Source organism: Macadamia integrifolia, chromosome 14, assembly GCF_013358625.1.
Source record: "Macadamia integrifolia cultivar HAES 741 chromosome 14, SCU_Mint_v3, whole genome shotgun sequence".
NCBI classification, from domain to species: domain Eukaryota; kingdom Viridiplantae; phylum Streptophyta; class Magnoliopsida; order Proteales; family Proteaceae; genus Macadamia; species Macadamia integrifolia.
The window spans coordinates 13,916,193-13,933,942 of record NC_056570.1 but is presented as its reverse complement, the minus strand read 5'-3'; the positions used below and the strand labels follow the sequence as shown (position 1 = coordinate 13,933,942).

The window sequence follows — 17,750 nt, the reverse complement described above, 5'->3', positions numbered from 1 at the left end:
GAGTTAGCCCACCTAAGATTTAGCCCACCTGAGATTTAACCCACCTGAGATTTAAAAGATATTTTGAGGTCCAAGTATAAAAAGGGGGGGAGACATTAATTATCTTTTCCCTCATTAATGTTAGTTGGTCGGTGGGAGAGTAAAGAAGAGAGAGAAAGAAGAAGAAAGGAAAAGAGGAAGAAGAAGAAAGAAAAAGAGGGGGAAGTTGACCAAAGAGCTTCATTAGAGCTGAGTCTTGGCATTTTGAGCCCAGATTTATGATCAGCTCGTCGAGGTCTTCGATTTGAGGTAGGTATTGCACACATTCTAAGGATTCTTAGGAAAACCCCATCCTTAAACCCTCTTTTTTATTTTTAGGAAATAACTCACATAGATTTAATAATTTGATGAGCACATTTATGTGTGAAATCTAGTATAGTAAAACATGTATTTTACATATTTAGAATGGAGCTACCTTGGATTTTATTCTCTTTTTACAAGTTTTATATTTTCAAGGCCTTAAAGACTATCGGGTGTTATATCTCCAATTTTACACATAAAAATGTCCTATTTCTTTCATGGTTGCTAAGAGGATAAAATTCTGAGCAAGATGGACATGTTCAATTAAAAGTACACATTCGTTTGGTCAACCATACAAGTGATTACTTTTTTCGGACCAGAAAAAAATAATGGACCAGAACTGAACCGAGATACAGAACCAGCCCTTCTAAACAATATTCTAAATGCCAACAAGGATCGATGGACCACATTCTTAAGTGATTGAAGATTTGTTTTTGGTAACAATAACTACCTATCGTAGTTGGTGAGTTGTGGTGTGTGAAATCACTTGCTTATTAGGAGGTCTCAAGTTCGAACCTCTTAGTTGCTATTTTGTTGAGGGTTTTTTTAGAAGATTTTCTATCTCATACTCATCACTTAAAGGAGGTCGGCCAAGATGGTTGTACGCAAGTTTGAAGAAGAGAGATAGAAAAAGGGGGCAAAATAGGAAAAAAAAGAAAAGAAAAATCGTGGGAGATCTCTCTCCACACGTTTTATCTCTTCTCTTTCCTCCACTTCATCAACAAGATAAAAAAATATCTCTTTTTTAGAAGCTAAAATCGTTAGCTTCCCTCCCCCATTCTCTATATAATAGAATTAACACAAGGGGAGGAGGCACTTCATTCTTCTTCTAGGGTTTTTCTTAGTCATTCTATCTCTCTCTATTTTTCTCTTTCTCTAGCTCTAGTTCTAAGTTTATGCTTTAAACACTTTTGTAAGTTTTTTTTATTCAATTAATGCAAGCACTTTTGTTTTTTATTCAATCTTTTATTTTTATTGTTTAAACAATTAAAGTTGTAATTTTCAAGTTCTAGTTCCAGGCTTAGTTCTAGGTGACAAGAACAAGCTATGAAGCATGTCTTTCAAGTTTAATTTTTTTTCTTCAGATTTGGTTTATTCTAGATTTGGTTTTTAGTACTGGTAGTATCTCAAATCGATCTAGTTTTCAGTTCAGGGATTGAAGTTCAAGTAAGTAGGCTCCTTCAGTAGTCTTCTCTCCCCCTCTCATTCCCTCTTCTGACTACCCTTTTTTTTCTTAATTTAAGATTTCGATTTTAGTCGTTACATTACTGCTATCCCTTTCCCCCAAGGTTCATAGCTAGTGTATGTGTTGGCTTTACCCCTCCTAGCCATAGAACCATCATTTTATTATTTTTATTTTAATTGTCTCACTTTCTCTAAAGCCAAGTAGAGTAACCCTTGTAAGAGTGACTCTCCGGTTAAGGAGGGAAGCTCATATTATGATGTATCCCTCGGACTAAATAGAGAAACCTACTTGTGAGTCTCTCTCTAGCTTTATCCCATTTCTTTTACTTTATTTTTATTTCAGCATTTTTTTTCTTCATTGCTTTTTAATTGCTTGGGGTGTTTATTTTCAACTATTTATTTATTTAATTTTAATTGTGTGGCTTGCGTATTTAAATTCTTAGATGACGAATGGTTAGGACGTTATTTTAGATACATATGTTTAGGACGATAATTAGAACTAGATCACAACCATTAATTGGTTCACTTTCATATTATTAAAAGAAGCAAAAAAATAAAATGGCCGTTCTCCCTGTGTTTGACCTGTAGCTACACTGATCCGTACACTTGCGATTACATTTTAAAATCTCAAATAAGTTTTTAGCACCATTGTTAGGGAGACAGTTCCATGTTATTTTTCACTTTCTTTTAGTAAATCAGAGTGCTTCATTTGCTTTGTTTTGTTTTTTCTTTTCTTTTATTGAATTCTTGAGAAGAACAACTTGCAATAATATTTGTATCGATGGAGGTCACCATACCTCACAGTATGATAAAGACAGGTTTTGACCTGTAGCAGTTCCTCAGGAATTGACCTGAGTAACCCTGGTCCCTACCGGTAAGCTCCCAAAAAGCCAAACAAAAAATAAAAAAATCATAAAAAAAAGTTTTTCTATCCATTCTTTTGTGCTGGTCTTAATCTAGTTGTGGGTAGTTTTCTATTGCATGAGTGTTAGGTGGATACATAATACTAAGAATCGGTTAGAAAGAAGAGATCCAACAAGTAGTAACCCTATACGTTTGCTCTTTTTAAAACCTTTTAATATGGGACACCAACATCAAAATCCTTCACCTAAATCTCTGAAAGATAGGTTCTACACTGCTAGAACAGCCCAACTTTCCTACATAGTTCTACCAAAAGCCCAATGCAATAATTTTGAACTCAAATCTCAATACATCACTATGTTGCCCCACTTCCAAGGGTTGACTTCTGAGGATGCATACCTATTTCTAAGGGAATTTGAAGAGGTATATGTTCTAATTAAGATCGAACAACCTTCTGATGATGCTATTAAGCTTAGGTTTATCACTTCTGCATAAAAAAACCAAGCTAAGAAGTGGTTGTATGGACTACCCATAAATTCCATAACCTCATGTGAACAGTTCACAGTTGTCTTCCTTAAAAAGTTTTTCCCAATTCACAAGACCAATAAACTTAGAAGTGATATCCTTTAGTTTAGGCAAAAGCCTAGTGAGTCCTTTTCCAAACTTATGGAGAGATTCAAGGATCTACTCCAAGAATGCCCTCACCATGGCATAGACTTAGGGCATTATGTCAAATAATTTATGAGGGTATTGATTATCCAACCACACAAATGATAGAGTCTATGTGTCCTGAGGGATTCACACCCTTTACAGATGAAGGAAAGGTATAGGAATTCTTACTTGACTTAGCTGACAAAACCCTTGAGTGGGAATCAACCCAAGAGAGTGAAGGAACCATAGAAGGGAAAGGATATTTTATGGATGGGATAGTAGCCAAGGAAGCCCATTTGGATAGCCTAATCAAGAGGATTGAGGCTATTGTTCCTAGAGAGCCATCATCAGTCAATTTGCTTAAGATTTGTGCTTGGTGCCAGTCCCCTGGACATGTCATAGAAGAATGGCCTAACACCTTTGAGGGCACTTCTAATGATAGTGTTAATGCCTTATACCAGAATAATCCATATAGTAACACCTACAATCTAGGATGGAGAAATCACCCAAATTTCTAGGGCCTTCCAATTTTTATAATCAAGGTCAACCTGGACCCAAAGGCCTCCCTTTACATAACAATCTTTTTCCTATAATACTTTTTTTAGGTCAAATGTAGGACCTCCGACTAGTTTTCCTAGGGGCCCCTCTCTCATCTTATCAGCAACCCCCTGGGTTTACCAACACTGGAGAGGTAAGTAGAATAAGTGACTTGAAAAAAAATATGACCCTCATAACAAGTCATCAAAATCTTATGAGAGAACTCACCCAAGTTATCTCAATTATACGTGAGAGGGAGAAAGGTATTTTATCCAGTCAATCAGAGCCTAACCTTAGGCATTATCAACCTATTAGTTCACAAGCACCGACTAATGCACCACTGAATATAGTACAAGGTCAGACCCAACAAGGGCCCTCTAATCAATATAATATTGTTTATGCCCTTAGGAGTGGAAGAGAGTACCAATAGAGCATTCCTAAATCTTCTCCATCTATTACTCTTGTTAACTCTCCTTAGCTGAGGACACAAGTGTGCCTCTTGTTCTAGGTTTGTCTGATGAATCTAAAGATTCTGTTAAAATTAAAGATGATTTGGTTAAGGAAATAAAAAATGATTCTTCTAAAAAATGGCAAATCCCTAACAGTCCTTATGTTCCTCCTGCCCAATTTCCTAATCGCTTGGTAAATAAAAAGAAGATTGCTTCCATGGATAACATTTTAGAAGTCTTCAAAAAGGTAGAAGTGAACATCCCTCTTTTGGATGCCATATCCCAGATCCCCGTCTATGCAAAGGTGCTGAAAGATTTGTGTGCCTAAAAAAGCATTCTTAGTAGGTAACATTAGTTCCATAATTACTCAGCCTATAGCAGCCAAGTATAAGGATCCAGGGAGCCTTATCATATCTTGTGTCATAAGCAACACCTACATTGAGCATGCCTTACTTGACCTTGGCGCAAGTGTGAATCTTTTACCTTACCATGTGTAACTAGGATTGGGAGAATTGAAAGCCACTGGAACTACTCTTCAGTTAGTAGATAGGTCTGTTAAGATTCCTAAATGGATGGTTAAGGATATCTTACTAAAGGTGGGGGAATTTATTTTCCCTATTGATTTCGTTGTGTTAGATACCAAGCCCTTCTCAACCAAGGATGAGATCCTAATAATTCTAGGAAGACAATTATTGGCTACCAGTAATGCATTAATCAACTATCAGAATGGTTTCCTAAGGTTATCTTTTGGCAACCAAACTATTGAGTTTAATATGTTTAGGATAGGCAAGCAATCACATATGGAAGAAGAGATCAATATACTTGAGGATTTTCTAGATTTTTTTGATGATTTAATTACCAACTTTGATATTAATTTTGATTCAGAATTCTAAGAGTGTATGGATGAGTTGGATGATGATAGTGAAATTTTTTTTTCTGAATTCTTGAGTCTTCACATACCTGTGGAGCCTTTAGGACCCCCTTTCCAATTCCATTCCCAAACCTTCCATAGTTGAGCCCCCTAAGCTTAAGGAGTTGCCATCTAATTTTAGGTATGCTTTCTTAGGGCCTGACCATACTCTTCCTATAATAATTTCTTTAAATTTGACTTCTGGCAAGGAAGAGGAGTTACTTAAAGTATTAAAAGGTAATAAGAAAGCACTAGGTTAGACCATGGCTGATATCAAGGGTATATGTCATTCTATTGTGCAACATCATATACATCTTATGGAGGATTCCAAACCATCCACGGAACCCCAAAGAAGAACTAACCTAAAGTGCTTGGATCATAAAATAATTTATTTTATTTCTGACAGCCAATGTGTAAGCCCAGTTCATGTAGTGCCTAAGAAGTCTGTGGTGACTGTTGTTCCCAATGCCAACAATGAACTAATTCCAACCCGTGTCCAATCAGGGTGGAGAGTGTGCATAGACTACAGGAAACTTAATGTCGCAACCTGGAAGGACCACTTTCCATTGTCATTCATTGACCAGATGTTAGAGAGGTTAGCTGGATATGAATACTATTGTTTTCTTGACGGATATTCTGGCTATAACCAAATCCCAATTGCTTTAGAGGACCAACATAAGACCACTTTTACATGCTCATATGGAACATTTTCTTACAAGAGTATGCCCTTTGGGCTTTGCAATGCCCTTGCTACGTTCCAATGATGCATGATGAGCATCTTTTCTGACATGGTCGAAAAATTCTTATAAGTATTTATGGATGACTTTTCAATTCATGGGAATTCCTATTCTAAATGTCTTCATCATCTTTCCTTAGTTTTGAAAATATGCATATCTAAGAATTTGGTTTTGAATTGGGAGAAATGCCATTTTATGGTTAAATCTGGTATTGTTTTAGGCCATTTAATATCCAAGGAGGGAATTAAGGTAGATAGAGCCAAAGTGAATTTAATTGATAATTTACCACCTCCTCAATCTGTTAAAGACGTCCGGTCTTTTCTAGGGCATGCGGGCTTCTACAGAAGATTTATTAAGAACTTTAGTTAGTTAGATCAACCTCTCACTTCATTACTTGCCAAAGATCAAACTTTTGAGTTTTATAAAGAGTGCCTAGAATCCTTCAAACAACTTAAGAAGGAGTTAACCAATGCACCCATTGTTCAACCACTGTTTAGACTGAACCTTTTAAACTGATGTGTGATGCTTCAGATTTTGCTATAGGAGCGATTTTGGGTTAAAGGATTAATAAGTTGTCCACTATCATTTATTATGCTAGTAGGACCTTAAATGATGCACAACTCAATTATACAACTACTGAAAAAAAATTTTTAGTTGTTCTGTTTGCATTAGAAAAGTTTCAATCTTACTTAATTGGTTCACATGTGGTGGTGCATATTGATCATTCTGCTTTTAGATACCTAGTTCAGAAGAAGGATGCCAAAGCCCATCTCATTAGATGGGTTTTACTCTTGTAAGAGTTTGATTTAGAAATTAGGGATAAGAAAACAGTTGTCGAACTCCTACAGCCTTTAGAAGTATACATGGCTGATCATTAGGATAGTCAGTAACCCATTTATTTTTTGTCATTTAAATTTTTTGGGAGTCGGCTTGCATTTGAAATTTCGGTACCAATAGTGGGTCTTCTCCGACAACCCTAAGGGAGTATCACATGATGGGGTTCGTGGCTCGTACCCACGGCATACGCTCACTATGGTTGTGAGAAGCACAAAAATCTATGACCTAATAATGTTGTTAGGCTAATAGGTTTAAAATGAATTGTATATAGGTGCATTTGTGTTGTGACTGTTTGTGTGGCTTTCTTGGTGTGGTCTTCCTTTTCACTTACTGGGCTACTGAGCTCATCCCACGTGCACAACTCTTTTTAGGTGATTTTACAAGTTACTCGTTTGGTGATCAGGGGTTGGGCCCCACTGTGGAGTTGCCATCTGAGGACTGGTGGGTCTCTAACGAGTTCGAACACAGTGCCGATTACACATGCGAGGATTGTGCTGCATGGCAGCTGTGACTCCTGAGTGATTCTTTTGATTCTTTTTTTTATGTACTCCCTTTTGTTACTTGATGCTTAAATTATTATATTTTTGTATATATATCATGCCTTCGGGCCCAAATGTACGTAACATTTATAACTCAATTTGGGCATCAAGTATTTGAAAAACAATTACAGGTATTATTATGAACAGGTCTTCCGCTGAAAATACAGGTCTTATCTTAGTTTAGTAAATGTATGTTATATTGCAGTCACTCCATTGTTGATCCTGGTAGGTTTGTGAGTTAACTGCTGTTAACTCGATCACCGGCTAGGCTTTGTGCGAGTGGGCCAATTCCTTCATGGGTAGCCCACTTGGGGTAATCATAGACCCACTAGGATTGGGAACTCTAGCTAGCCAATTCTCTATAAATAAGAGGGTTTTGGCTACAAAGCCAATTAGGGTTTTGACCTAATCTCTTTCTCCCTATTCTCTTCTGTCTCTTCCAATTGAGAGTGTGTGTCTCCAAGGAATATTGCCTAGTGATTGCCTAGTGAGATCATTGCAACCTTTCGTTCGTCGCTGTTCATGCGAATCGATGCATGGTGTAACCCAATTCATTCCGCTGCGAGGAAAACTATACTGAGGTATTCCCTAATACCCATTTACTTTCATTTTTAACAACTTCCTACCCTGACAAGATAGGGTTCTGTTGCTGTCAAGAATCCTTCTTCGAATGACCAAGTTAGAAACCTGAGCAGCAGTAGTAAAAGAGCTATAGTGAGTGAGATATGGAACTTACCTCTGTTTGGTCCCTTTCCTCTCCTTTATAGGATTGGATCCCGTAGAGTCCTACTATGGCCTCTTGTTTTGATAAGCTTGGGGCAGTTTCTCATAGGTTTCCTTCTTTTGTGTGGAATATTCCTATCCTCTGAGGAATCGTTTGGCCCCACTTCCTTGAGTGGGGTGGAACCGTCTCTGCCACGAAAGATGGGTTGGATCTTCACGGGGTCCCAGTTTCCGGGATTACCGACCTCTTATGGATACTTTCGGTTTCTTTTTTAATTTTAGCAAGTAATCGACTGCCATGTGTTAGCATCATGGTGGGTGATTAGTTTTATACATATCAAGTTCTTTTGCCTTTTATTTAATAAAAAGTATTTTTCTTTTCTTATAATTATATGAAATTTATGAAGAAAAAGAATGAGGGATATAAAGCTTGAAACATACAGAAGAGAGTGAGCACTGATTCAGTGGGAACTTTTCAATACCTAAGTAAAACCTCTCTATAAACAATGTACTTCAACCCTAATGAAAAAGCATCCATCCCTGTAAAGAGGGGTTTATATTTATAGTAATAGTCAGGCGACGATGGAAAGTCCCAGTTTAGTAGTCGTTCCAAAGTTGGTATGAGTTCTATATCCCACCATCCCGGGGGGATTTGGCTTTAGGGACGATTAGGAGTCTTTTGTAGATAATTTTTCCTAATTAGGATAGATCCCTATCTGTTGTTGCTTACCTCTGATTGGTCCAACGGTTTGAGTCTAATGATCCGACCTTGCATCATCTGATTTAGGCCCTAAGTCCATGTATCGTTGGGACATTAATGAGTATATTTTTATCATAACAACACTCAACCACCATATCTCTTCCCCAGTAGAACGACCCTAATGGATGAAACCTGAAGGAACCCAATACAAGAAAAACATACAATTACAAACCGGGGGCCTAAGGCAACTCATCCCACCGCACATAATATCAGTGGCCAGACTACAGGAAATTAATTTCCCAATAGTGAATCAAGGTTTTTCCTTTCTACTTTTTTTTTTTTTTCTTTAGATTCCTTGCCCTTGATGGATGGAGGTTGCCACCGGTGAACATCTGACCTGATAACCCAAACTAAGGGAGGACGAATTTGTCTTCTTACGGAAGAGTTTGAAATTTCTTTCTTGCCATATGTGAGAGATGATGAAAACAAAAGGTAAGCTTAACAATAAATCTAATGAGGTCTCCCCCAAACTCTTTTGCTATCCATTTAGTTTCTATGAATATATTTGGTGGTTAATTTTGCACCTAGAAAACTCCAATGGGGTAATTGAGTTGGCAATGGATCTTTAGCTCAAGAGGCACGTAGTTCTGAGCTTGACTTCTATTAATTCCTTGGAGTCACTCACACGAGAGTGTTTAATGCTATTCACTTTTATAGTGAAAGTTAAACGGTTCTCATTAAACCCCAGTATGATTCGACCCATGCGATTGTGAGGTCAATAAATCCTTGGACATCTGTTGTGGGAAAAAAATAGTTTTACAAGTAGGAGAGCAAAGCCTCCTTTATCTCCTTCCAAATATCACTACAAAGATACACTGGAAGAACAAATGGGCTCAACTTTATGAGCTAGCCCAACAGAAGTGGCGACATGGATCTTTTCTCTTTAATGACTGGTACACCATAGGAAGAGCCCAAGATGCATTGCCAAGAAGTGAAGGACTGTCTAGGAATATATACAGAGAACTACATTGTTGTGGCTCATCCCACCTTAGGCCCAGTGATTAGGAAATGGTCCCAGGCTGATTTGGATGAAAAGATACATCATTGATTAGCCATGCACACAAGGATAAGATCAATAGAAAGAAGAGGTCTCGGATCCCAGGGGCCACTTCACATATGATACAATTGGCATAGATGTTAATGAAAATTCCATATTGATTCCATGGTCGAGACACAATGTAAGTAGAATGACAATCTCTAATGTGGTGTTGCTCCGCTTTTGCCCCATATTTCAAAATTTTCATCCATACCCAGAGTAGTAGTTCAACACTTACACTTCCCATAAAGAATCGGACTTCAGATATCTCAAGGCTGAGAGATTTTCTGATATGACAATATAACTTGACTTGGTCATTTCACTATGGATAGAGAGAAAACATTCTCAATTAATTTCTTACTAATATGCATTTATTACATATGTCCACAAATTGAATAGAATTTAGATAGAGATCATTTAATGAGGTTAGATTCCATTCCTTTAACTCCCTCCCTTCCCCCTCCACCCCACCCCACACCACCCTACCTCCCCCAACCCTACCCTATTCTACCCTACCCCTCCCCCTCTCCCCAACTAAAAAAATATATATTTATTGGGTTGGCTTAGGCTTCCGCTGATTTCTTGTGTTCATTATGTTAATAAAATATTAGGAGAAAGAGCCCTGTTAGTCTGGTCTAGACAACCAGCCTGCAGAGCCAATGAAAGGGGATGTGGGAGCATTTTCAGCACATAGGGTGAAGAGGCAGTGTGGTCTTTTTTGCACTAGTCTGTGTCTGGGTGTAGGCAACACTAGACTGACAAGTTTCTTTTTTCCTAAAATATTTAATGGGATAGGACCCTTTTGAGCAAACAGTATGAAGTAACAACCAATAGAAGGGTTACAGCTTGTCAATGGGGGGGAGAGAGAGAGAGAGAGGATCTTCTGATTTGGGCTCATCGGCAACTTAGAGAACCTTTTCCCAATACTGCATGGTTAAAAGCAATATGTTATACTTCTTTACTCTAGGTTGAAAAGGTGTCGTATGTTTCAATGGTTGATACATTATGCATTCCTATTTTAAAAAGATATGGACATTTTGTACAAATGTTTATCACATTATATGTTAATGTGAAACGTTCCAAACACAAATGCTACTACCATATTTGTGTATATCAAACATGATCAATCGTGAGTTGAAAGTTGCATGGTAACAATTCTTGCGATTTCTACAAGCCTATTTAAATGTGTAATTGCTCATTATCAGACAATCGCTTATTCACAAACCTAGCTCGTGTGGGGCTAATAGTTTTCATTTCCCATCTCATGGAAAACCCTTTTCGCTCCACTTAGCCCTATCACCCTCTAGGGGTATTTTAATTATAGGTTCTATAGGAACTAGAGCATAGTAGAGTTTCTATATATAGTTATCCATCTCTCCTAACCTCATCAAAATAAGTGGATTGAAGTAAATTACAAAAACTTAAAAAGCCTCTTATCGTTATAGAAAGATTACAAAATTCCTCCACAAAGGCCATATTTGATCATATTAATTCATTTTAATCTTTAACTAAGGAATTTCAATAGTATTCAGCAATTTAAATACCTTTCTTTAAATTGACTTACACATGCATATATTTCATTTTTAACAATGTAATGTAGTCAACCCCATTTAACTAAGATTCTCCTAACTTGCTGGGTTGTCCTTTTACCTTTTATTTTCATCTTTTAATTTTTATTTATTTATTTTTTTTACTCTCCTTTTCTGTTTAGACCCCAGTTTTTTAATTAATACTTTGTTGATCTGAATCCTTGTAGTCAATTCCATTAAGTTGAGATAAGGTTAAGTTTATTATTGTTGTTGTTTAACAATCTAATGTTTTATATTTTATGTCTGTCATGAAACACGCACCGGTCCCTTATTGTTTTTTCGGTAAACATAGCTATGTCATCTCTTGCTCAAGGATAAATTATTTAGAGCAGCTATTTCCACGCCTGTTCTTGCTAGTTCCAAAAAAGTTCCATTTCAAAGATTCAATTTCATGCAAACAGAAATATTTTCAAATGAACTCTTACTCTGGAACTAGCAAAAACAGAAGTAAATAGGCTCAACTTGTGCATTATTGGCGCTTATATATATATATATATATATATTATGCATATAAAATATAAAGTAAGGAGAGAACATGAACCACATAGCCTAATCCTTAATACCGTGGGCTCCAAAATTGTCTATCTGAGTGCATTCCTGCAGTCCAATGATGCCACATGGTTAATTAATAGCGAATTTTTCTAGCTAAACATTTTAACTAGGTGAAGCATTTTATAACCAATATTTTACTCAAAAACTTCCCTCCTTTCCTACTATATACTCCCGGTATGACTTGTTGGAATAGATTTAAATTTTAAAAGAAAATATTATTTTAAAGAATAGTATGCCAACTAGAATCTACTGTCTTTTTTTTTTTTTTTTTTTAAAGAAAGTTTATAATTCTAATTTTTTTTTCCCTTTTTTTTAAGGAACCGGAGGATATGATGCTTTTCCTTTTCTCTTCTAGTAAGAAGAATAAACACATTGATGAAGTCTTCATGTAGAAGGTTGTTCTGATCTTACTTCTCTATTAAAACCAGTGGAAAAGTTTCCTTGGATAGAAGGCTGATCTGGCCATTCCAACCATTGGATAGTAAGAATATTTAAAATCGCCACATATATTGAACTTACAAATATCATCTATTGGTGATGGTTCTAGCACACTGCTCTAGCTTGATAACTGGCATCCTGATGATGTTCTAATTAAGTATGATGATAGAATCAGGTATGATGTTGGTTCAAGTAGATTGGATAAGATGTCTTCCATCTTTGGAGATGGACAATGGCTTCCAGGCCCGAGAAATTATGTTTATCTCATTTAGGTCTGGGGTAAACTTCAGGGTGTCAGTTTGAGATCTAGAGATAGCAAAGATGTTATTCATGGATGGAAAACTCTTTCAAGAAATTCTCTCCTTCTACATGTAATTTAATTAGATATAGGGTTCCCTCTATTCCCCAGTATAGATTGCTCTAGTTTGGATTTTCCATTCCAATGCATTGCTTTACCATTTGGAGAGATTTCACTTATGCTCTTCCAAAGCAGGAGTTTCTTTCCCAAAGAAATATCATGATCTCTAACTATTGCCTTTGTTAGAATTCCATTGGAAGTATTGACCATCTATTCTTCTCTTGTCCCTTCTCCAAATCAGTTTGGAAAGGTATCCTTAGAAAGCATTAGCCTATTCCCAAAGCTATCCTTTCTTTTGATAGAGAATGAAGGTGGGTCTTAAAGACTCTCAACAGAAAATCCTCTTGTGATATTCTTGTAAGTTAGCTTTCAGTGTAGCGATTCATCATATATGGTGGGAAAGAATCAAAAGAAGATGGTCTACCACTTCGCGTATTATTGAGCAAGTCTGGGATACTACCACTTTAGAGATTAGAAATAAAATTCTTTACAATTGTGTAGTGTACCCTGACTCAAGCAAAAACAAACATCTGGCCTCTTTTGGGATCTCCTCTTATTGCTCCCTCCCCCTAGTTTTTATGCATCATCTTTTTATGTTGTTTCTTCCCTCCCCCTTGTTATCATGTACCCCCTTCTTTGGTGTTTGTTTTGTCCCTCCCCTGTTTTCGGATGTATCCCCCTTTCGTGTTTTTTTTTAAAGGCTAATGTTAGGGCTCCTAACCCTTGGATTGCAGTTACAGATTGTTCTTTTGGTTCTTTTTCTTTTGCTTTAATATATCTTTAACACCCTAGTGCATAGTTGGTGTTATAAATGTCTATGTGACATGTGGCATTAAGACTAAGCGAGATGGACTAGGTCTGAGCCATTCTTAGGGACCAAGAAGCAACCCAAGACCAATCCAAAGCAAGCCCAATGATTGGCCACCATCAAATTTACATCCATATCTCATCAACCAAGTGACCAAGTGACCATAACTCAAAGAATCTCAGATACGGGAGACAACTCACTCACAACAAGGAGATTCAATACCAGTCAAATATGTAACCTTCAAGCAAGGAGCAAATCTTTCCTAAACTAGAAAGATCACCTAAAGGGACTCCTAATCGTCCCTAAAAGGGAGCTGAGTCCCTCACCCATTAGGATACTTGCTATCTACGCACACTTCAAATATAACCCCTATTATACTTAGACTCCTACCAAGTTTGGACTTCTACCAGCTTTAGGATGCTTTCCAAGATGGGACTCTCCATGACCGCTTCACAACAACTATAAATATCCAGGTAAATTCCCCCTTCACACATATCTAAAATCAACCCCCTTCACCAGGATCTAAAATTTTTCATTCTTTTTGGAATTACAATTTACAGAAAGATCTGACTTAGGCATTGGAAAGCCCCCCACTGGAGCAACCTGACACTTACTCTATCATGTTTGTTTTCCTTTTGTTCACATGTGCAAGAAGTACGGGAAGCCTAAGATGATTTCTTGCTGCAACAAATTGGCATCGTCCATAGGAAACATTATTAGCAAAGTCACTTTCTGATGGCCATGAGGAAGAGCCTATGATTGAGTAGTCAACCACCACCACCACTCCTTCCTGTAGCTGGAAAGGTTAGTCTGAAGGTTGAATAGGCAGAAACCAGCTAGTAAGCAGCACAACAGGGCACCAACACCCCGATAACTAGTGAACATCACTCCTCCACCTCCACCGCTAGAGCAACTAGATCTAGTGTCCCGTACACGAATTCTTAATACAAGCATTACAACTTCAAGTGCTAGAGATGAACTTGCTATTTAGAAATATGGTTCTTCAGATCAGATCAGCGCTTTCAGATGTTCCACCTCATGTGGCTTAGGCGAGTAGAGTGATACCGCCAAGACTAAGCCTGCTTGAGATATGGTTGGTCGTACGGGTTATATGAATATGCACCGACATGACCCACCACTCGTCGATCGACACATAGATGTGGGTGGTCATATGAGTGCTGAGAATACACACCTGCACAACCCACCACTCGACGACTAACACAAAGATGAGGGCAGTCATATAGATCTGTGAATACACACCGACGATGCAACCCACCACTAGTTGAATGAAACCAAACACCCAATAAGCACACATAACCCCTCGGAGGCCTGAGAAGCGATGCCTTATATATAAAAGCATCGGTCCCTCAAGGGTTGGCCAGAGGATTCATTCCACGGGGACAAAGCCCTACTAAGAAGAGTGACCCACCAAAGAGGTGGAGTCCTCCCAGAAGGATAATCCAACTAGGGCACAACTCTCCCTCAGCCTTTGTTCAGAGTCCTAGAGAAGATGACCGCCTGTGTAAAGGAAGAGATGATAGATCGAGATGCTAAGATTTCCTATATACTACCAAGAGACAAAGGGAAGGAATTTAAGTTGTGCATCCTACTAGAGAAAGCAGTCTAGACCGTCGCATCCACGGGATCGTTGAGAAGTTAACACCTTGAAGAATTTGGCCTATTCACAATAAAGCATATCCACAATGAGTCACTCTGGAACTACATCAGCAGGTTCATTGAAGATACTCTGGAGATGAAAGATCTTGAGGATGGTATGCCCTTTATAATTTAGCAACAAAGAGCTGTTCAAATCTCTATCAAAGAAGGTTCTAGTAGGTATAATCAAGCTACCACAGCGATGTCACTAGTATACAGCTATGGAAAAGAACATAGAAGTGCTTTAGGGGTGCCTTATTACAAGTTAAAGGGTTCATCAGCTATCTGTAACCATAGGTGATGGCCCTCACTCGAGCACTACTCTGATCAACTTCATTGTTGACAAAGTCACATCAATAGCTTTTAACAAATTGGGGACTATAGCATCCACCATGCATCTGAAGGTGAAGTTCCCCATATAACTAGGATTGGTGAGTGCTGATTGAACCAGAAGAAGTCACAAGAGTGCTATGTAAACTTTTTCAAAGTAACGAAGAGCGTCTGTGCTGGTATAGCACGCAACGTGGATGTTAAGGACATCAGAGACCATCCCAGCTACGATAAGGTGAACCAATCAAACATCTGATCCAGGTTCCTCTATTTGAAGAAGATTTGAGCAACACCGTTTAGCTTGGAGCATTGATGAGCCAAAATTACAACAATAAAGTTTTGGACCTCCTCAGGGCTAATGTAAAAAAATTTTCTCTTGGTCAGCCCATAACATTCCAAGCATCCAAGAGCATAGCCGAGCATATCTTGAATGTCGATTCGACCAAGAAGCCCATTCAGAAGAATAGAAGAAACTTTTCCCCTGAGTTATAGAGGATCATCAATGATGAAGTGGGGAAGCTAAGGTCTTCACATTTGGTAAGGAAAATGAAATTCCCAACTTGACTGGCTAATGTCGTGATGGTTCCCAAGTTCAATACGAAGTGGAGGATCTACATTAACTACACTGACCTTAATAAGGCATGCCCCTAGGATTGCTATCCCCTACCACAGATCGACTTCCTCATCGATGCCATAGTAGGGCATGATATGCTAACCTAATGATCCATTCTCTGATTACAATCAGATCAGAATGAAGGTTGAAGATGAGGAAAAGACTACCTTCTAACAGGGCGAGGAAAATTCGGATAAAAAGTTATACCATTCAGACAAAGAATGCAAGGGCCAATGCATCAATGAATGGTCAATTCAATGTTCAAGGAGCAGATCAGCCAAAACATGGAGGCCTACATAGATGACATGCTAATGAAGAGCGGTCAGATCGAGCAACATATTCAAGACTTGGAAGAAGCATTCGAAGTCCTTAAAAAAAATCATATAAAGTTAAATCCCTTAAGAACTTCTCTCGATTTATAGTCTCCAAGAGAGGGATTGAAGCTAATCCATCGAAGATATAGGTCATCTAAGACATGGCACCCCCACGAAATGTCAAGGAAGTTTAGAGGCTCACTAGTCGAGTGTCAATGCTTAATCGCTTCTCTTCCTGAGATGGAGACAATTTCCTTCCATTCTTCAAGACCTTGAAGAACCTTTAGTCACCCAAAGATTTCCTTTGGACCTTTGATTGTCAAGATGTGTTTGAATCCCTTAAAGTCTATCTAAAGTCACCCCCTCTCTTGGTTCATTCAACATCAGGAGATGAGATACGCATTTATCTGGAAATGTCACCAGTGGTAGTCAGTTCAACCATGGTAAGGGAGCAAGAGAAGTAGCAGAGGCCGATCTACTATGTTAGCCACATCCTCCTCTATGCTAAAACAAGATATCTAGGCCCAGAGAAACAATTCTTCACATTAGTCATTGCCACTCGGAAGTTATGGTCCTACTTCCATGCTCACACAATTGCAATTATCACCGAGCACTATTGAAGAAGATCATCCAAAAGCCTAGCACATCTAGTGGTAGGGTGGTCAGCTAATCAGTAGAGCTCACTCACCTTGGTTTGTTTAAGGTTGATTATGCTCTAGCCTAGGTATATGAAGGAATTTGTGGTAGTCACTTGGGCGGTTGAGTACTGGCATTCAAAGTCCTTCGGCAAGGGTTCTAATAGACAAAGATGTAAGAAGACACAATATGTTATGTCCAAACATGCTGGAACTACCAAATCCATGCTTCAGTGTTGCACCAACCCACAATTGAGCTATTGTCCGTACTCTTCTTGATCCCCCTCGCCATATGAGGGATGGACATCCTGGGGCAATTCGTGCCATCCCAAAGGCAATGTCAAGTTCCTCATAGTAGCCATCAAATACTTCACTAAATAGGCTGAAATCCGCCCTTTGGTTGTAATAACTAAGAAGAACATAGAGAAGTTCATCAAAGATGATTTGATATATAAGTTTGGAATCCCCAGATCCTCCTGACGAATAATGGGCGGCAATTTGACAATCCTCCCTTAAGTAGATTCTTTGGAACATACCACATTGATTTCCATGATACCTCAGTGCAATGCCCACAGTCAAATGGCCAAGTTAAAGTAACTAATCGAACCATACTAGATGGAATTAAGCAACAACTTGATCAAGGCAAGTCCAAATGGGCCACCGAGCTTCGCAATGCCCTTGTGCATATTGAACCATAGTTCAAACTCAAACTTGGAAGACACAATTTCGAATAGCATACGGGATTGAATCTCTTGCACTAGTTGAAGTCCTTGCAACATCACACAAATCACAAATTTTAATGAGACGAATGAACGAGCTAACCTAGAATTTGTAGATGAAGTACAAGAGAAGGTTGTGATGAAGAATGAGGTACACAAGAAAAGGGATGCAAA

General features: G+C 38.3%; 1 non-coding gene across 1 annotated transcript; it reads right to left on the bottom strand.

Annotated features, from left to right (window-relative positions):
* Positions 1-2,991: 2,991 nt before the first annotated feature.
* LOC122062281 lies at positions 2,992-3,098 on the bottom strand. Its single transcript, XR_006134901.1, has one exon. It is a non-coding gene; the product is annotated as a small nucleolar RNA R71 (small nucleolar RNA).
* Between the last annotated feature and the right edge of the window lie 14,652 nt (positions 3,099-17,750).